General features: G+C 37.0%; 1 non-coding gene across 1 annotated transcript; it reads right to left on the bottom strand.

Annotated features, from left to right (window-relative positions):
* Positions 1-3,906: 3,906 nt before the first annotated feature.
* LOC145122870 (small nucleolar RNA R71) lies at positions 3,907-4,013 on the bottom strand. The gene has a single exon (XR_013714771.1). It is a non-coding gene; the product is annotated as a small nucleolar RNA R71 (small nucleolar RNA).
* Positions 4,014-18,886: the final 14,873 nt, after the last annotated feature.

Below are 18,886 nucleotides of genomic sequence, written 5' to 3'. Positions count from 1 at the left end.
AGCGTTACATAGACAAGGAAAACTGTGTGGCTATTCATATGATATGATGAAGCATCAGAAAGCATGCCAAGATTTTTTTAGCCTCTATTGTAATTTCACCTTGTTTTTATCTTCATTTTCTAGAACATTAAATCTCTATTGTGATGAATAAAAGTTACCCTATATTTTCCTAGTGAATTCAATTATTTAGTCATCATAATTACCAATAGGTTTATGTTCATGTTCATTAGAAAAATATCGATAAATTCAAAACTTTTTATAATTATCATATATAAGTTGACTGTAAATATGTATATATCATGATATTTTTACACAATATTTTTAGATATGTCTAGTTATCTATGTTGAAAAAATGCTCTAAATCATTATCACTGACTTTGACTACGAAGCTCCATAGACAAATGTTGGTGTTGTGACCTATGGAATTATATGATTTGAAGTCTGTTGTTAACAATAAAGGTTTTAAGTCTTTTGCAGCTCTTTATAATAACTTAAGGAAATTATAGAATTTAAGGATCAAGTTCAAATCTTTCTATTAGCATTATGCTTTGTCATTTATTGCGAATATTGAGATATCAAAATAAGTGTACACATTTTCATGATCAAGACTTAATTAAATAATAAGAACAAGAGGTGTTAAAAACACACAAAGGACAAACAAACAATAACTATGAAAACATAACCAAGGTTAGTCTAACTTGTGACAACTGTCAAAATTGGAGGCGGTTCTAGACTTGGCTAAACTTAGTTGCACGTGTAGCCACGACACATGCTAGGCACGACACATGAAAGGTGTTATGGATGCCTTCTAGTTCAACTGGCAATTCCAGATCTTATAAGTCCCTTCCACGGTGAGAATTTGAGCAATACCTTGAATGGTCCAATAAACCTTGGACTCAACTTTCCTCTATTTCCAAATCTTATAAGTCCATTCCACGGTGAGACTTTGAGCAATACCAAATCTCAAACTTAGAAACTTATTGGTCATCGTTTTCTTATCTGTGTAGCACTTTTGATGATTTGGAGCTGCTAACATTTTGTCTTTGATCACCTTCAATTTTCAACAATTTGATGGAATATCTCAGGACCCATAAACTGCTTTTCTCTAGCTTCAAGCCAACAAGATGGCGTACGACACTTCTGTCCGTACAACGCATGATAGAGTGCCATCTTAATGCTTGAATGATAACTGTTGTTGTAGGATAATTCCACTAGTGTTAAGTGCTCATGCCAGTTACTTGGAAATTCCAAAGTACATGCTTGCAACATATCCTCCAATGTTTGAATCTTCCTTTCACTCTGACCATTAGTCTGGGGATGGTAAGTTGTACTTAAACACAATTTCGTACCCATTTATTCTTGTAGACTTTTCCAAAATCTTGATGTGAAACGACTGTCACGATCCGATACAATCATTAATGGTACACCGTGAAGTCTTACTATCTCCTTCATGTAAGCATTTGCAAGCTTATCCATAGACCATTTCTCATTGGCTGCTATGAAGTGTGCACTCTTTGTGAAACGATCCATGACTACTGATATGTGGATATTTAGCCCTTTATTTAATATTGATTTTTATCATTTATTAGCTATTTATTTGCATAATATGGACAAAAGATACTTAAAAGTGTTTGAATTGTGTTTTCAGTCCAAAAGGAATGATCGGAAGCAAAAAGAAGCACGAGTAACCATCGGAAAGTTTTGGAATGATCAAAAGAAGAAAAGACCAAAAACCACAGGGGACTCGCCGAGTCTGGCACGGACTTGACGAGTCGCTACGAAGATTCGCGAAGTTGAGGAATCCTTGACTTGCCGTACACGGGAATTTAACGATGGACTCGACGAGTCAGTCTTGGACTCGACGAGTCGGGTCGAATCTATAAAAAGAGACCCTCAGATCGATTCACGTTTTTTCCAGAGAACCGTTGGGGGAGAGAAGCTGCGATTAAGAGCCAGAGGAGACCTGGAGAGTGAAGATCCAACCCTAGATCCAATTTCAAAGGAGAATTAAGGCACAAATCATAACTCTTTACTTAGATCTTTAGTTTTAATTATGTTTAAGCTTTTAGAATCTGTGTTTGAGTTCGTTTTTACCTTAATCATGAGCTAAAACTTTTATAGCTTCTGTTTGGGGAGACAATGTTGAGATTATGGTTTGATTTATGGTAGGATTAGCTTAATATTGGTGATTTCGTTAATTTAAGCTTGTTAAAGAACCTTATGTGTGAATGAAAACTATTTTTATGTTAATAGGAAGATAATTAAGTTGCATGAACATCTCTTAATTGTTTACCTCGTATAATTTATGTGAACACTTTATTATATGACTAGGATTAGCGAATGTGAAACTAGAGTTAATAAGAAAATAAGTAAATTTACGTGTGAGCTTGTGTGATGACCATCAACAAGAGGTTAACTAAAGGACCAAATTAGTTAACCACAACAAGTCTTAATTAACCCGAATAAATAACCTAGGGAATTAAATTAATTTAGACAACTGGCCACTGTTTGAGTTAGTTTGTTTTCTAAGGATTAGTGTAGCGAATGTGAACCTAATCACCTGAATCGGTAGCCAATAAAAGAGTTAATCCATTGCACTATTACCACAAAATCAACCATAGGATCAATTGAGTTGAACCTAAATAGAAGTCTCCTTAATTATTGAATTTAGTCTAATTTTTGCTTATCTAGTCTTCAGTTAATTAGTTTAAGTATTAAGTAGTAAGTTTCTAGTCTTGTAAAACTAGAGAAAACCTTCTCTTTTATTATTTGTTAGTGGTTATTAGATAATTTTAGTAATTAGTTTAAATTGCCGTTCCCTGAGTTCGATACCCTGCTTACTAGAACTATACCACCATTAGACAGGTCCACTGCCTTTGTGTGATTAAAATTAGATTTTATAAGTAGGATTAAAACTAGTTCGTTTTATGCACATCAAGTTTTTGGCGCCGTTGCCGGGGAACGGTTCCAACTTTGAATTGATTACTATTGTTATCGATCCATTGTGTGAGATTTTTCTTGCACAAGGTTACTGTTTTTATTAGATTTAGCATAGGATTGCACCTTAGTTAGTAGTTTTAGGAAATTTTGTTCAAAAATTTTGCTGTTTTTGCAATCGACTCTCCGAGTCCCTTCGAACAGACTCGACGAGTCCATCGCTGAACATAAAATTCTCGTTATTAATTTTCTTTTGTTCTTTTTACGCGTGTCTTTCTTTTTGTTTGCAGAACGTTTATGACCAGGGGAGGAGGCACACCACTGATTCCACCTTTTGACGATCCGGAAGCAACACTTAGAAGAAACAAAGACATAACAATTGGAGATCCCGAAAAACCGAAGAACTCACCACTGAGGAATCTTAAATCCGTTTTCAGCAAGAAAAAGGGCAAGAAAGTCGGAGAATCCAGCGCCTCTTTCGCAAGCGACGACCCAATCAAAGAGGACACCGAGTACGAAACCGAAGGAGAAGAAGACCCTACATTTGGGCACGATTTCGATTCCGACGACGAGTTAGCTATTCTCATGTCTAACATCGATGAAGTCCCCATGGGGGAATGGAAGAAGAGGATACGAGATGACACCGGCCCGTGACTTGTGCAACCCGCAATTCCAGCAACTGCCACTTTTGAGCTCAAGGGTCATATACTTGCTCAACTCAAGGAGATACCCTTTTATGGAAAAGACCACGAAGATGCTTATAAACACTTGGATGAAGTCAATGATGTAGCTGATTACTTTAATGTTCCAAATGTGTCTCGCGAGACCCAGCTGCTTCGTATGCTTCCAGTTACATTCAAGGGTGCTGCAAAAGATTGGCTAAAATCACTACCTCCCGGATCCATCATGACTTGGGCTAAGATGAAAGAAGAATTCATTGATCAGTTTTGCCCACCTTCTAAAATATCCAAGTTGAAGAAAGCTATAGCCAATTTTGAACAACAACCCGGAGAGTCCCTTTATGAGGCGTGGGAGAGGTAAAAAAGTCTACTAAGGAATTGCCCACACCATGACCTTAATAGCCAACAAGAAGTATCCATCTTCTATGATGGAGTCAATGTGACGACAAGACAATTACTTGACTCGCAAGGCCCGCTCACAAAGAAGGCACCCCCGGTGATTAAACAATTGATTGAAGAATTCTCTAAGCACTCTAGAGAATATCATAATCCTAGGAATAATCCAATTAGGGGAGATGTGAATTATGCTTCTGAAGACATGGCGGCGATGATGGCGATGATGGCGATGTTGAAAAGCATGGATAGAAGAATGGATAAAATGGATCAAACAATCCATGCTATTCGGGTGGGTTGTGAAAATTGCAATGGACCTCACCTTACGATAGATTGCGACTTGGACGAGAATGGAAATAAAAAGGCGCAAGTATGCTATTCAAGCGGTGATAGGTTTGATTATGATTGGCGGAAACCGAAGAAAGAATGGCTACCCTATGATGAATACAAGAAGGCAAAGGAGGAGAAGTTTAGACAACAAGCAAGGGGTTTATACCAAAAAGAGGAACCAGTGCAAGACATGAAACCCAACTTGGAAGAGATGCTAACAAAATTTGTAGTTGTTTCTGAGAAAAGACACAATGATCATGATGCTGCAATACAAGAAACAAGAACTATACTAAGGAACCAGCAAGCATCCATTCATAACATCGAGAAGCAGATATGACAGCTAGCTCAACAAGTAAACCAAAGACAAGCGGGTGAACTTCCAAGAAACACCGAAAACAATCCGAAAATGGCGCATATTAATGCAATAACAACTAGTTCTGGGAAAATTTTCACTCCTCTGACCCCTGCACAGAAGGCCTCAACAAAGTTGCAAGCAGAAAAGACAGAATACTCGAGTTCAGCAAAACCCGACTCGAATCGCCGAGTCCATCTCATGGACTCAACGAGTCCAAGGCCTGATGACAAATCTGTTGTTTCTTTAAAGCCTTACAGGCCACCTTTGCCATTCCCGATTCGAGCCATACCTGATGAGAAGGTTAACGAATACAGAGCTTTCATGGAGCATGTAAAAGCCCTTCAAGTCAATATTCCATTAGTTGAAACAATACTTCAAACGCCTAAATATGCAAGTTTGCTTAAGGGTCTCTTTTGTTGGATTAGTGTCTAAGTCCATAACTATTTTGGTATGTACTTGACCCGATTATGAGCATGGTCCTTTTGGGTTGCCTTCACCATAGCAATATGTAGGATGAATTAAGGAGAGAGAAAGGTTTAATTATGATTTATTAATATATTATAAGAATAATATATTAAAGGAGAAATCATATTGTTTAATTAATATTAGTTAAGAATTAATTAAGAATTAATTTTGTGACTAAAAGAGATTAATTAAATTAAGGGGACTGATATTGTAATTATAAGATAGTTACAAAGTTGGGCTTAGGATCCATTAGATGGCAATGGACGAATTCTATATGGAGGACCATAAAGAAATCGTCCAAGGGCCTTCTGGAATGGTCCATTGGACTACTTAGGGCTTAAGCAGTCAGATTAGGGTTTCCTAGTTGCAAACCCTAATAGCCTACATGTATATATATATAGGACCCCTATGCCCCAAAAATGTGGCTAAGAGTTCCTCTAGGGTTTCCAGCCATTTTTGGTGCCTCCTCTCTCCTCCCTCTTCATCCAAGTTTCTTAGTGGTGTTTGTGACTCCATTAGAGGTGCAACACTTGAGGCACTAAGCTTTCTGAAGCCAATCAAAGCAAGGATGGATTGTTATTGCTATATAACAATCAAAGGTAATTACTTAACCCTTACTTCAGTTCTTATTTGATAGATTTAGGGTTTGTGAGTCTTGGATTCATTGCATGTACAATAGAGAAACCTAGATCCAAGCATTAGGGTTTGTATGAGCACATAGGATTGTTCTTATGCTTAAAACCCATCAGTGGTATCAGAGCCTTGATTGGTTTCTGTTGTATGTGATGCAATTGTCGAATTCTTGCTGAAAAGCGATTTTCTTGCCTCTGCCCGAACCAACTCGGCGAGTCAGTATCTGGACTCGGCGAGTTGGCCCTACTCGGCGAGTTCAGATTGCTACTCGGCGAGTTTGGGACTCAGACAGAGGATATCTCGGGATTTCTTGCTATTTTGGTGAAGAATAATTGCCTTATATGTTTTTAACTGATAAAATTCGAATTTTATTGTTATTGAAAGATTATCCTTGCCAAAACACAAGATAATTACCAATTGATTAGATAATAAATTCCTTATATGATTAAAATTGATTATTTGTATTAATTGGGTAACTTATCTTGCAAGAAATTGAATTAGGTCAAATATAGATAATCACTAAATTAATTGTTTGATTTATATTATTTGTTATTTGATCCCTAGTAAGTTTGAATAGTTTCAAATTACTCCCTTTAGGTTTTATAGTTTAAATTTGAACTTAAAAGTTTTGTTTTTGAAATTTAAATAGTTAAACCCAAATGTTTGAAAAGTTTCAAAACTTGCCCTCAAGTTTTGGAATTTAAAATTTTGATTAAAAGTTTAATGTTGAAATATTTAAATTCTAAAACCTAATGTTTTGAAATGTTTCAAAACTTGCCCTCAAGTTTTGGAATTTAAAATTTTGATTAATAGTTTAATTATGAAATATTTAAATTCTAAAACTCTAGTATTTTGAAAAGTTCAAATTACACCCTCATGGTTTTGTTAAGTTAATTAAAAGTTTAATTAAAAGAGAAAGTTAATAAAACCACCTAGTATTTTAAAAGTGTAAAATACACCCTATACTATATATGTTTAACATTAAAAGTCTAATATTATATATATGAGTAAAGAGTCAGTCTTACCGTTAGTAGGCCTCATTCACGAAGCTGGTCTATAAGAGATGTTTAAGGAAATTGCTTATAAAATGGCGATTGAATGGATATCCACTCTTACCCACCGCACTCTTGACTAGTGGAGGGTCGTTAGCCGAACGGGTAGGATAGGACGGAACCTTCCATTATAAGTATAATGAAGTACAAAGTAACTAAATGATTTTACAAATTCCCAATCTTAGTTACTTTAGGGCAAAATGTGAATTTGTATGCTAATCCATGGAATTACACTTCGTACCCTTGTCAAACGTTAGTGGAGCGTGTGTGGCTAACCGGCACACTAATTTGGGATTGACATTGGTGGCGAAGGGTGGCTCGATGTTTATCATAGATCAATGGAGCGTGTGTGGCTAACCGGCACACTGATTAGGTGATAGTAGCAATTGGGTGCACCACGTGATTCGTATGGTTATTCACACCTTGTTTGTGATCCTCGGCATCCCAGTCACAAATAGAAGGGCATAATCGAGATTAAACATGCCATTGAAAAGTTCAATGAATCTCAAAAGATCTAGGAGTTTCAATTCATTTAAAACTTAAATTTCTTTTTCGTTTTTCATGGTGGGAATTGGTAAATCGTCATTTACCTACCTTCAAATATTCTGCAACTAGATTACGGCATCCCTCTTCTAGGTTGTAGAATGTTGTGTTGGATCCTAGCCTTGATGTTTCATTTGGGTGTTACATCAAGGATTCTTATCAACTAACTTGAATTTTCTCCCGTTTTGTAGATGTCTAAATCTTACAATGGTCTTCCCAAGTCCCTTGGAACAAGCTTTCCAAATGAAGATGACGTTCCACGATACGATCAAGGAAATGAGAGTCATGCTTCACTTCCTCCACCTCCTCCAATTATTCTCCCTAACCCACAAGTTCAAAGGCTTGAAAAGTTCAAGCTCACTCAAGCCCTTTTGGCAAGTAAACACGAAGATGGGAAACCTGTGTGTGCACACATCTTAGAGATGAAGTCACACATTGATAGGTTAAGGATGATGGGTGTCGATATCTCAGAAATGTTGGCTATTGACTGGGTTCTTCAGTCACTTCCTGAATCATATAGTGAGTTCGTTAGAGAGTACTATATGATGGACCATGACGTGACCCTCATTGATTTGACCTATTTGCTTATAGCTGCTGAATCAGAAATGATTTGGCATGCTGATCAAGCAAATTTGTCTGGCAAATCAAACTCCCAAACTTCAATGGACATTGAAAATGGTGACATTGGAAATCCAGAAAAGGTAAATTCTGAGATAGTTCCTTGTGCCATTCCAAAAGAGTCCATCTGCTTCTACTGCCAAGAGAAGGGGCATTGGAGACGAAGCTGCCCTGTTTACCTGAGAGATCTAAGAGATGGGAGAGTCAAGACGTATGGCTCTACTTCAGGTAAAATCCAATAACTAACTCTATAAGTTCATATTCTTTGATTTTCAATACATGATGTGATAAGATTACATTTTGATGTTTTGTAGGATCGAAGAAAAGAGAGGAAGCTTAAGGGAAGAAGTAAGCTGAATCTGATCATGAAGAAATGGATTTCGATCGCATTGCTTGAAGATCGGATTTTTGAGCTACTACTTTAGAGTTAGAATAGATTGCTTAGAAATTGAAATAGCATAGTTTTCATTTGAATTGCATTGTAAGGACAAGTTTTTCCACAATAAAATGAATTTTGATTTCGTCCTATTTATTTATCCTTGCAATGGCATATGTGAAAATGGATGTTTATGTATTTCTAATTTTAGCAATGTTGAATTGGATGTGATTCTTGATTATGTTATTTGTGAAATGTCGAGGATTTGCCAAATAAAGGAAGATTCTCATCACCCAAGTTTCAATTGGATAGAAACTTGGAATCATACAACTTGGTTGCGTGATGAATGAGAAACTTCATATTTTGGAAATTAGACTAATTCTTTGGCAAAGTGTCAAGAGAAGGACCAGGAGATCGAGTACACTAGGTTGTGCGTTGATCAAGTCCACCACAACAGTGATAAAGATATTCATCATGATTTACTAAAGGTTAGTAAATATGATTATACTTATAAGATTAAGTATAATTCTGAGTTGATTGAAAGAGTTTCAATCAATAGCAGAACGAATAAGAAGAATCAAGTAGGCAGAAAGATAAAAGTTTCTCTATTCTAAGAAGAAGGGAGAGTACCTTTTATTGTGTTTTATGATAAGTCTTAATGATTAAGAACCATATCCCAATTGATCCTCTAAGTGAGTCTTAGTGCAATTGCATGTCTAAGAAGAGGAATCAAGAATTGTAGAAATGGTTAAATGAAGAAGTCAATCATACTTCGTTCCAATATCAAGTCTAAGAGTCAAGATTCTGACATGAGTGACAAGTCTTAAGTAGGTTTATAACACTCGACAAATGTGGAATTTGGAAAAGTTTTCTTATTCTTGCACATTTGAAATTGGTAAGTTGTGATGTCTTGGATAAGACAAAGACCAACCAGGACCAACTGTGTGAAGTGTTAAACTTGACAAAAAGCTACACTAACTCTTGAATATTTGTTTGTCAAGAAATGTTTCTTGACAAGAGAATCTTATATGTCAAGGATTCAGTGGGAGTCTTAATGGTCTTGAAAAGTTTCAAGAACAAATCAAGAGTAAACCTAGTTGATCATCACTAGCACACGACTTGAGGTTTAAAGCCTATCGTGGATGACATACTCTTTTTCTGTGCCATTCCAATTGAGTTAATTATGCGTGTGAGTTCTATGAGTTCTCATTTGAATGCATAAAGACAAAGCACCTTGATCAATGGAAAGTACATTGATATGAAAGGGTGAGTTGGTTGGAAGACATGGTGGGCATTCATGTTACCATGAGGCAAGAAATCAAGATTGAACAAGTTCAGTCCATATGGTTTTGGATTTGTCGCAAACTTTCGTTTTGACAAATTCACATGGATAGGAACACATACATCATAAAATCTAAGTGTCATAAGGTTTTCCTCCTTCATGAAAATGATTATGAGGAAATGCTTTCACTAAGAGAGATTTTAAGAAGATAGCAATTGTGAAAAATTGTATTCTCAAATTCGATTATGATTACGGCATCCCTTTTCATAGTTCGAATTGTGAGATTTGGCAATTGATCTGAACATTTGGGACTTAGTAACATAAATTATGAATTGTTTAGACACACATGTGAGCTATCTAAGGCAAAGGTGTATGAGCTTAAAAAGCTTAGATAAAGGCTTATCAAAGCATTAGGTATTAGAAATATGAACTTAAGGAATTCAATAAGCATTGTTTTCTAGAAGTTCAATTGTTTTCTGAATACATGTCAAAGCTAGTGGGAGCATAAGTGTTATGCTGGTAAGAAAATAATCATCATGTTAGTGGGAGCATGATTATTATGGTAAGTATTGCAAGTTAGCAATATTAATTATAGAAAACAAAGATTCATTTTGCAAAGTTGCAAGGGTTGAAAAATTGTTTTGCTATAATTAAGGGAGAGAATATTATACTTCGTTTCAAAATTCTAAAGCTTAGAGCGAGAAATGTTAATAAATTTAGTCAAGGATACATAGTGCATTCTCAAAAATTCGATTATGATTACGTCATCCATCTTCATAGTTCGAATTGTGGGAACAGGGCACATAAAATATTATGGCAGAAGGATGATGAAGTATCATGTCTTTATGTGAGACATTATGCATCATGTCCAATACGCTTCGGGTATAGGATCGATTGCATATGCTATAATATTTGACCATTCTAAAATTTTCCAAATCCCTAGGGCATTAAGAGGGAAAAGGGACTAGAACTGGTTTTGACTAAAATAATTAAACAACTATCAAAGGACGATCTGAGGTTCACTGAGGATTTGTCGCTTGTGAGTAGTTGGAAGTATAGTACTGGATGGACTATATTGACATTATTATGAATATATAAGATTCTATTAAGAATGAGTTGTCATATGGCAAATATGGAAATGTTTCCATTAATGGGAGTTGGATATTAAGAAATATGTCTAGATTAGAAACTTTTATGCGAGAAGCATGTTCAAAGGAATGTACTTTGAATGTGAGACTTCACGTCTATGGAATTGTCTTGTAACAATTTCCGATAGAATACCTTGTAATTTCATTAGCCAGGTCTTGGTGACTTTTGTGCTATGACATTACGAAAGAATCATTGCATAAAATGTTAGAATCTGACATATTCTAAAAGTGGCAAGAATTTGGTATTCTTATACTAATAATACGGATTGGGGATTGTGAAATGAGTTTCATTGGAAAAGTTTTCAATTGATCTATTTCACAAAGTATGGACCATAGGAAACCAAAGTGCGCATGCTTGGAGCATTGGACAATTGTGGTTATAATTCGAGTAATAAGTTGAGTTTCTGAAACAGTAAGCAATGAATAATGAGTAATCAATATAGTGTTTAAATAAAAGTGTTTTATTTACGCTCAAAAAGTTTTGGGACCATATAGGATTAATATTATTATTGCGTTTCACTTTGCATGTTTTGACTTCTAGAATAACTAGGTTATTCGAACCTTCACAGTCGGTCATACGTTGGAAGTAGGTATGAAGGAAGACTGTCATGAATCTGTCTGTAGATTGTCTAAAGTGTTTAGACATAGCACAAGTTTGCTGCAGAGTTCATGAGTGCTTTGACAAGATTAAAGTATTGGATTAAACCCACGCTCACTTGAATCACTTCATGGTTTTATCACGAGTGATTGGTGAGACGATAATATTGTATATTCTTGAAACCAAGACGTGTGAGTTGTTACTTGCTGATCAGTTGCACATTGATGATAAGTAAACGCACCAGTAACTTGGTGTTATAAAACTTATTGTTGTGTGTGATTCGATTAGTAGGTGCAAGCAAGCATTTGAGTCAAAGTTTATCCATTCCTTTTACCCAAGGTGGGATAAAAGCGATATCTGTGGGCCCCTCGATGATTTAGTGATGACAAAGGAAAGTGCTCGGTCGGGCCAGGACTGATTTTGATTTGTTCATTAGTCAGTCGTCATAAATCGGAAATCGGGAAACGACACATAGACTGAGAGAATGATTTCAATCCATGTCTCATGTCTATACGATATCTTGTAGAATGGAGGAATATATAATCCCTTATCTAAAGGAAACGCGTATCTGATAAGATCAGAGTTGACAGCGGCTTTTGGAAGCTACGATTACTGATCAGGTTCTGAAGTCATACACAGAATGGTTATTAGACTTATCCAAGTGGGAGACTGTTGGATTAGTGTCTAAGTCCATAACTATTTTGGTATGTACTTGACCCGATTATGAGCATGGTCCTTTTGGGTTGCCTTCACCATAGCAATATGTAGGATGAATTAAGGAGAGAGAAAGGTTTAATTATGATTTATTAATATATTATAAGAATAATATATTAAAGGAGAAATCATATTGTTTAATTAATATTAGTTAAGAATTAATTAAGAATTAATTTTGTGACTAAAAGAGATTAATTAAATTAAGGGGACTGATATTGTAATTATAAGATAGTTACAAAGTTGGGCTTAGGATCCATTAGATGGCAATGGACGAATTCTATATGGAGGACCATAAAGAAATCGTCCAAGGGCCTTCTGGAATGGTCCATTGGACTGCTTAGGGTTTAAGCAGTCAGATTAGGGTTTCCTAGTTGCAACCCCTAATAGCCTACATGTATATATAGGACCCCTATGCCACAAAAACGTGGCTAAGAGTTCCTCTAGGGTTTCCAGCCATTTTTGGTGCCTCCTCTCTCCTCCCTCTTCATCCAAGTTGCTTAGTGGTGTTTGTGACTCCATTAGAGGTGCAACACTTGAGGCACTAAGCTTTCTGAAGCCAATCAAAGCAAGGATTGATTGTTATTGCTATATGACAATCAAAGGTAATTACTAAACCCTTAATTCAGTTCTTATTTGATAGATTTAGGGTTTGTGAGTCTTGGATTCATTGCATGTACAATAGAGAAACCTAGATCCAAGCATTAGGGTTTGTATGAGCACATAGGATTGTTCTTATGCTTAAAACCCATCATCTTTACCGCTAGAAAAAATATGGCAGAAGTCGCTGAGTTGGTGTTAAATGAGGTGCCAAAGAAGAAGGGCGATCCGGGTAGTATTACCTTACCATGCCAATTTGGGAATCTAATTACCACTCGAGCGTTGAAGGATTCGGGTGCAAGCATTAATCTCATGCCATACTCTTTCTTCAAGAAGTTGAACTTGCCGGAGCCAAAGCCTATTGACATGAAGATCCATCTAGCCGATAAGACAATCATTCATCCAAAAGGTGTTTGTGAAGATCTTCTCATCAAGGTAGATAAGTTTGTGTTTCCTGTGGATTTTGTAGTGCTTGACATGGAAGAAGACTCCAAAGTTCCAATTATTTTGGGGAGACCATTTTTGAACACCACTTGTGCATTGGTCGATGTATGCGAATCCACCCTAACACTAAGGGTGGGGAACGATTCAGTGGTGTTTAAGACTACACAAGACATTAAGCATACAGAGTCAAAGAAAGAAGAAGTTTCCTCAATTGATTTGAATGATGAAATGTTAGAGAAAGAGCTTGCACTTTTGCAAGAAGAGGATCCAAGTAAATTTCTACTAACTTCTAGAGGAAATTTTGATGCTGAAAAAGATTTAAAGGAGATAGAAAAGTTACTAGAGGAGGCTGATTTAGGAGAAACAATTGAAATTGTGGAACACGCATTGACTCGCCGAGTCGCATCGACTGAATCGACGAGTCCAGTCGAGAATTTCAATTTTACTGAAAAATTTGACCTGCCACTTTCCAGTTCTCTTTATGGCACGGACTTGCATATTTTTTCTGAGTCTTTGGAAGATCCAATAGCAGAAGGAGAATTTGTTAAAAATTATTGTGACTTCCAAAACGCGCAAGTAGCTTACCTTGACACGTTAATACAACAAGATGAAGCAATTCGACTTAACGAGGGGGCAAGTTTGGGAGAAAAAGAGAATACAAGGGCAGATAATAATGACTTGCCGAATTTGTCTATTGAGTCACAAATTGCTAATCAGAAGAACAAGTCACCTACACTTAAAAGAACAAAACCTCGAGCCCAAGTGTCGACTAATTATGAAGTGTTCACATGTGAACCACCGGATTCTTTGGAAGGTGATGAGAGTGATTACGAATTCCTAATATCAAGTGACGATGAAGTGGAAATTGAACGAGAATTCGAGGTTGACAAAGAAAAAGTGCTTGAAATGGGTCGAAGTAAAGGGGTGAGGAAAAAGAAGTGTGGAAAAAGGGCTAGGAGTGAATCTGAAAATAATGCTCAAAAGAAGAGAAAAGAGGAAGTGAGAAGAGCATACAAGAGGAAAATACATGTTTACAAAACGAAATATAAGCAACAAAAGATTAAGCATGGCATCCCGATGAAGAACAACGAAGGAACGTAGAGCGGGAGAGAGTCCAGCTAAAGACTCCTCAAAAAGAAGCGCTTGGCGGGAGGCAACCCGTTATGAGAGTTTGCTTTCTTTTTCCTTTATCATTTTCGTTTTAGTTTTTGTTTGATTTTCTTAGGATTTTTCTGTTTTCATCTTCTAAATCATCAAAAATGATTGCTTGAGGGTAAGCATGGTCTGAGTGTGGGGTGGATTGAATATTTTTACGAAGAGATGATAACCTTCATTCGCGACCAGACTCGCCGAGTCTGACCCCGACTCGACGAGTCGACTTTATTTACTGAAAAAAAATAATATTTTTACATCTGGTAAAACTAGGGTTTTAACCCTCATTTAGAACACATCTCAGCCGACACACTCGCCGTGCGCCTCTTTCTCTCTCAAGCATTCATCAATTTCTTCCAATTTTCTCCCAATTTTTCGAATTTCATCAAGCAAGGTACTTAATTTCTTCTATATTGTTGTTAAAGTCATGATTTATAGATGTGTGGAAGTATCAATTTGATAGAACACCCGTTTTTGGAATTTTAGAATTTTTAGGGTTTTGATTTTGACTTAATCATGGTGTTTTGGATGCATGTTCTTGCATTAATATGCCTTATACACATTCCTGGACAAACCCTTGGACTAATTTTGAGTTTTTATGGTTGAAATTTTACAGACCCGCCGACTGACTCGTGCAGTTCATCAGACTCGCCGAGTCTGTCCATGGACTCGACGAGTCCAGTCGTGAAACCCAGATTTATTTTGTTTTAATGTGTTTCTGTGTTTTCTGGATTGTTTGTTATTTGTTGTGCAGGAACCATGTTTTTTAGGGGTCAGACTTCTCAAGGTAGCCAAGGGGATCACCCTTGGTTAGATTTCCCAAGGGTTGAATCCAAATCCACCATAACTAGATGGAAGAAAAAGCTTGCTGACATCAAGAGGAAAGACATCTACGTGCCTAATGCCATAAACTGGAGATGGCTTGGAGAGGTTCATTACGAAGAAGAATTGGCACCTTATTTGATGAAAACTTTTGTCCATAATGGCGATTCTATAATATATGATGGATGGAGCCGACTTTTCCGGATCCAGGAGCCGATATATCAAGAGCTTTGTTGGGAGTTCTTTTCCACGATTACTTTCCGAGGAGGAGAAGATTGTTATAGCCCCGGGAGCCTTACTTTTTGTCTAGGGGGCGAGGTCCGCCAATGCTCCGTGGTAGAACTTGCTTGGCGTTTGGGAATTTATGACCAACAATTGGTCAATACAGCTGCTTTTGGTACATTTTTGGAACACTCTCACAAGGTGTTCCCGGATGGCATTACAAGCTCACGTTGGTGGAACACTATCGCCAACAACGTCTATATTCCTAAATCTGCCCAAGAGGGTAGCATCCGATCACCCACTCACCGCCTTATCCACCGCCTAATAGCCAGCACAATTAACCAAAGGAAAGATGACGACAAGGTTCCAAACCTTGATGTTTTCTACCTTTGGTGCATTATCACACCAAACATTTTTTGTAACATTCCATGGTGTTTGGCCACTTATTTAAGCGAAGGGGCGGTTAAGGACCGCAAAACATCAAAGATTAATGGCGGGATGTTTGTGACCCGTTTGGCTCATTCCTATGGATTAATGGGTGCGGGAGCATGGGGGATGTTAACGGAGGTTCCAACCCCTCTTTTTAATACCATACTTTTCAGAAGGGCAAGGATTGTCGAGGATATTGGTGGAGGAGATTTTATCATACCCCGTGATGACGTGGTAATTGGTCCCGCGGAGCCGGGTCGGCGAGTGAGGAGGCGTGAGCGGGAAGTGGAAGAGGAACCGCCGGTGATTGCGGTTGATCATGACGAAGTACCAATGGATTGGTACAATGTCGAGATGAGGCGGCTTCAAGATCTAATGGCAAGGGGTATAAATTTTAGCAACGAATCCCACGTTCGACTTTTTGATCATTTCCACATTCCACACATTGATGGGGGTAACTTCCCCTACATTCCACCTTAAGACGAGGTCATTAACGCGAGGCGTAGTGGAGCCGGAGGAAGTGGAGCTATGCATGGAGGGGACGATGATGCGGAAGCGGATGAAGACTAGTTTATTTTTATTTGTGTTTTGTTGAACAATTTATTATTTTTATTTGTTTGGTTTTGGTTGTTTGAATTTTAAGTACGTTAGGATTTATTTAGTTTATGTTCTCATGGTTTGTTTTTAGTTTTCTTTTCAGAATTTGGAATGGGTCAAGTCTAAAACGTCTCGAGAGTTATAGGAGTTTCAAGTCTCAGCGAAAGGGTTAATTAAGTCCAAGTTTTGAGTTCGGTCATAAGGAGCATTAAAATGAGTCTTATTACTGAAGAGGAGTATTAGAATTAATTCAAATCTGAAGTAATTGGAGTCTATACAAACAGACTGGGCGTAGGAAGCGAAGTATTTTCACCCACCGGCCGACTTGACGAGTGCATTTTCTGACTCGACGAGTCCAAGAGTACAATCGCGATTTCTGCACTTTCCCGCTACGACTCGCCGAGTGCATCTACTGACTCGACGAGTTAATACAATTTTCATTACTTGACTGCTGACTTGATGCTTATATTCCACGGCGTTTGGTTCTTATTTTGAAGCGTGATTTCTGGAAATTTCTGAAAGTTTTTCCTGTGTTTTTAGAGCTTTCAACCACACGTGACATGACACCCAAGGCATGGATGAGCTGTTCCCATGTCTCAAGACAGCTGAAGATGGAGCTTTACATGAAGAAGATCGACCTCGTGACTACTATCCCAGGGGAGTTTGTTCCAATTCCCTCTTTATTTTATTGTTCTTTATCATGCATAATATGCAATGGGGACATTGCATAAATTAAGTGTGGGGTAGGGGGTTGGTTACATTAGTTGAAATTTTTAGTTAAATTTTGAAAATTTTGAAATTTTTGCATAAAAATTGCTAGGACTTAATTGAGAAAATTTTGGTAAAAGCAATTAGGAATCATGCTAAGTATTATGTTTGATGATTGCATAAAGACCCAAATGTTTAGTTAAGCCTATACACGTTATAATGCATTTGTGGCCCCCTTTATTCTAGTGAAATCATGGGACAAAAACACAACCTCGCTTAGTTTGAGAGATGCAATATGTTTAGCATCGTGTACCAGAAATGTATCCAGGAAATTTTTTATCTTTAATCAATAAAGGTTGAAGTTGAGCGCCCCTGCTTAAGCATGTAGGTATTGAGTGGAAAAAAGTGAGTTACATGTAATAAAAAAAAAAGAGAGAATTACAAAAAAGTTGAAGAAATTTTGGAGCTAGTAAAGTGTAAATTTGAAGATCAAAATTCCAAAAATTCAAAAGTTGAAGATACCAAAAATCAAAAAGGTGGTGAATTCAAAGAAATCAAAGATCAAATATCAAAGAAGTGAAGAATTCCAAAAAAACAAAGCTCCATAGTGGTATTTAAGTTGTAATTTTTAGATTATGTATGCTTGGGTTGCTCAACCAAAAATACCTTGAGGCTAGGAGGTTTTCTGCTGATGGATTCGGAGGGATGCATAAAATGAGCATTGCTCAAAAGAAGTGGGCGAGTGTTTATGAGGATTGTGAGTATTTAGGATGAGGGGGGTCCTTAGGAAAAAATTTAGACACAAATGCATGCGTTGCGGTCTTGGCATAATGGCTGGGTTTGATTGGGACTGTCTTATGTGATTTTAGTGTGCTAAAATTCAGTTTTGCTTGGGGGCAAGCAAAAGTCAAGTGTGGGGTATTTTGATATGTGCATATTTAGTCCTTTATTTAATATTGATTTTTATCATTTATTAGCTATTTATTTGCATAATATGGACAAAAGATACTTAAAAGTGTTTGAATTGTGTTTTCAGTCCAAAAGGAATGCTCGGAAGCAAAAAGAAGCAAGAGTAACCATCAGAAAGTTTTGGAATTATCAAAAGAAGAAAAGACCAAAAACCACAGGGGACTCGTCGAGTCTGGCACCGACTCGACGAGTCGCTACGAAGATTCGCGAAGCTGAGGAATCCTTGACTTGCCGTACACGGGAATTTAACGATGGACTCGACGAGCCAGTCTTGGACTCGACGAGTCGGGTCGAATCTATAAAAAGAGACCCTCAGATCGATTCACGTTTTTTTCCAGAGAACCGTTGGGGGAGAGAAGCTGCGATTAAGAGCCATAGGAGACCTGGAGAGTGAAGATCCAACCCTAGATCCAATTTCAAAGGAGAATTAAGGCACAAATCATAACTCTTTACTTAGATCTTTAGTTTTAATTATCTTTAAGCTTTTAGAATCTGTGTTTGAGTTCGTTTTTACCTTAATCATGAGCTAAAACTTTTATAGCTTCTATTTGGGGAGACAATGTTAAGATTATGGTTTGATTTATGGTAGGATTAGCTTAATATTGGTGATTTCGTTAATTTAAGCTTGTTAAAGAACCTTATGTGTGAATGAAAACTATTTTTCTGTTAATAGGAAGATAATTAAGTTGCATGAACATCTCTTAATTGTTTACCTCGTATAATTTATGTGAACACTTTATTATATGACTAGGATTAGCGAATGTGAAACTAGAATTAATAAGAAAATAGGTAAATTTACGTGTGAGCTTGTGTGATGACCAT

The sequence above is a fragment of the Lactuca virosa genome, chromosome 6 (assembly GCF_052849685.1).
Source record: "Lactuca virosa cultivar CGN04683 chromosome 6, Lactuca_virosa_CGN04683_v6, whole genome shotgun sequence".
NCBI classification, from domain to species: Eukaryota; Viridiplantae; Streptophyta; class Magnoliopsida; order Asterales; family Asteraceae; genus Lactuca; species Lactuca virosa.
The sequence above is the reverse complement of the archived record's forward strand: the minus strand, read 5'-3'. Positions and strand labels throughout refer to the sequence as shown.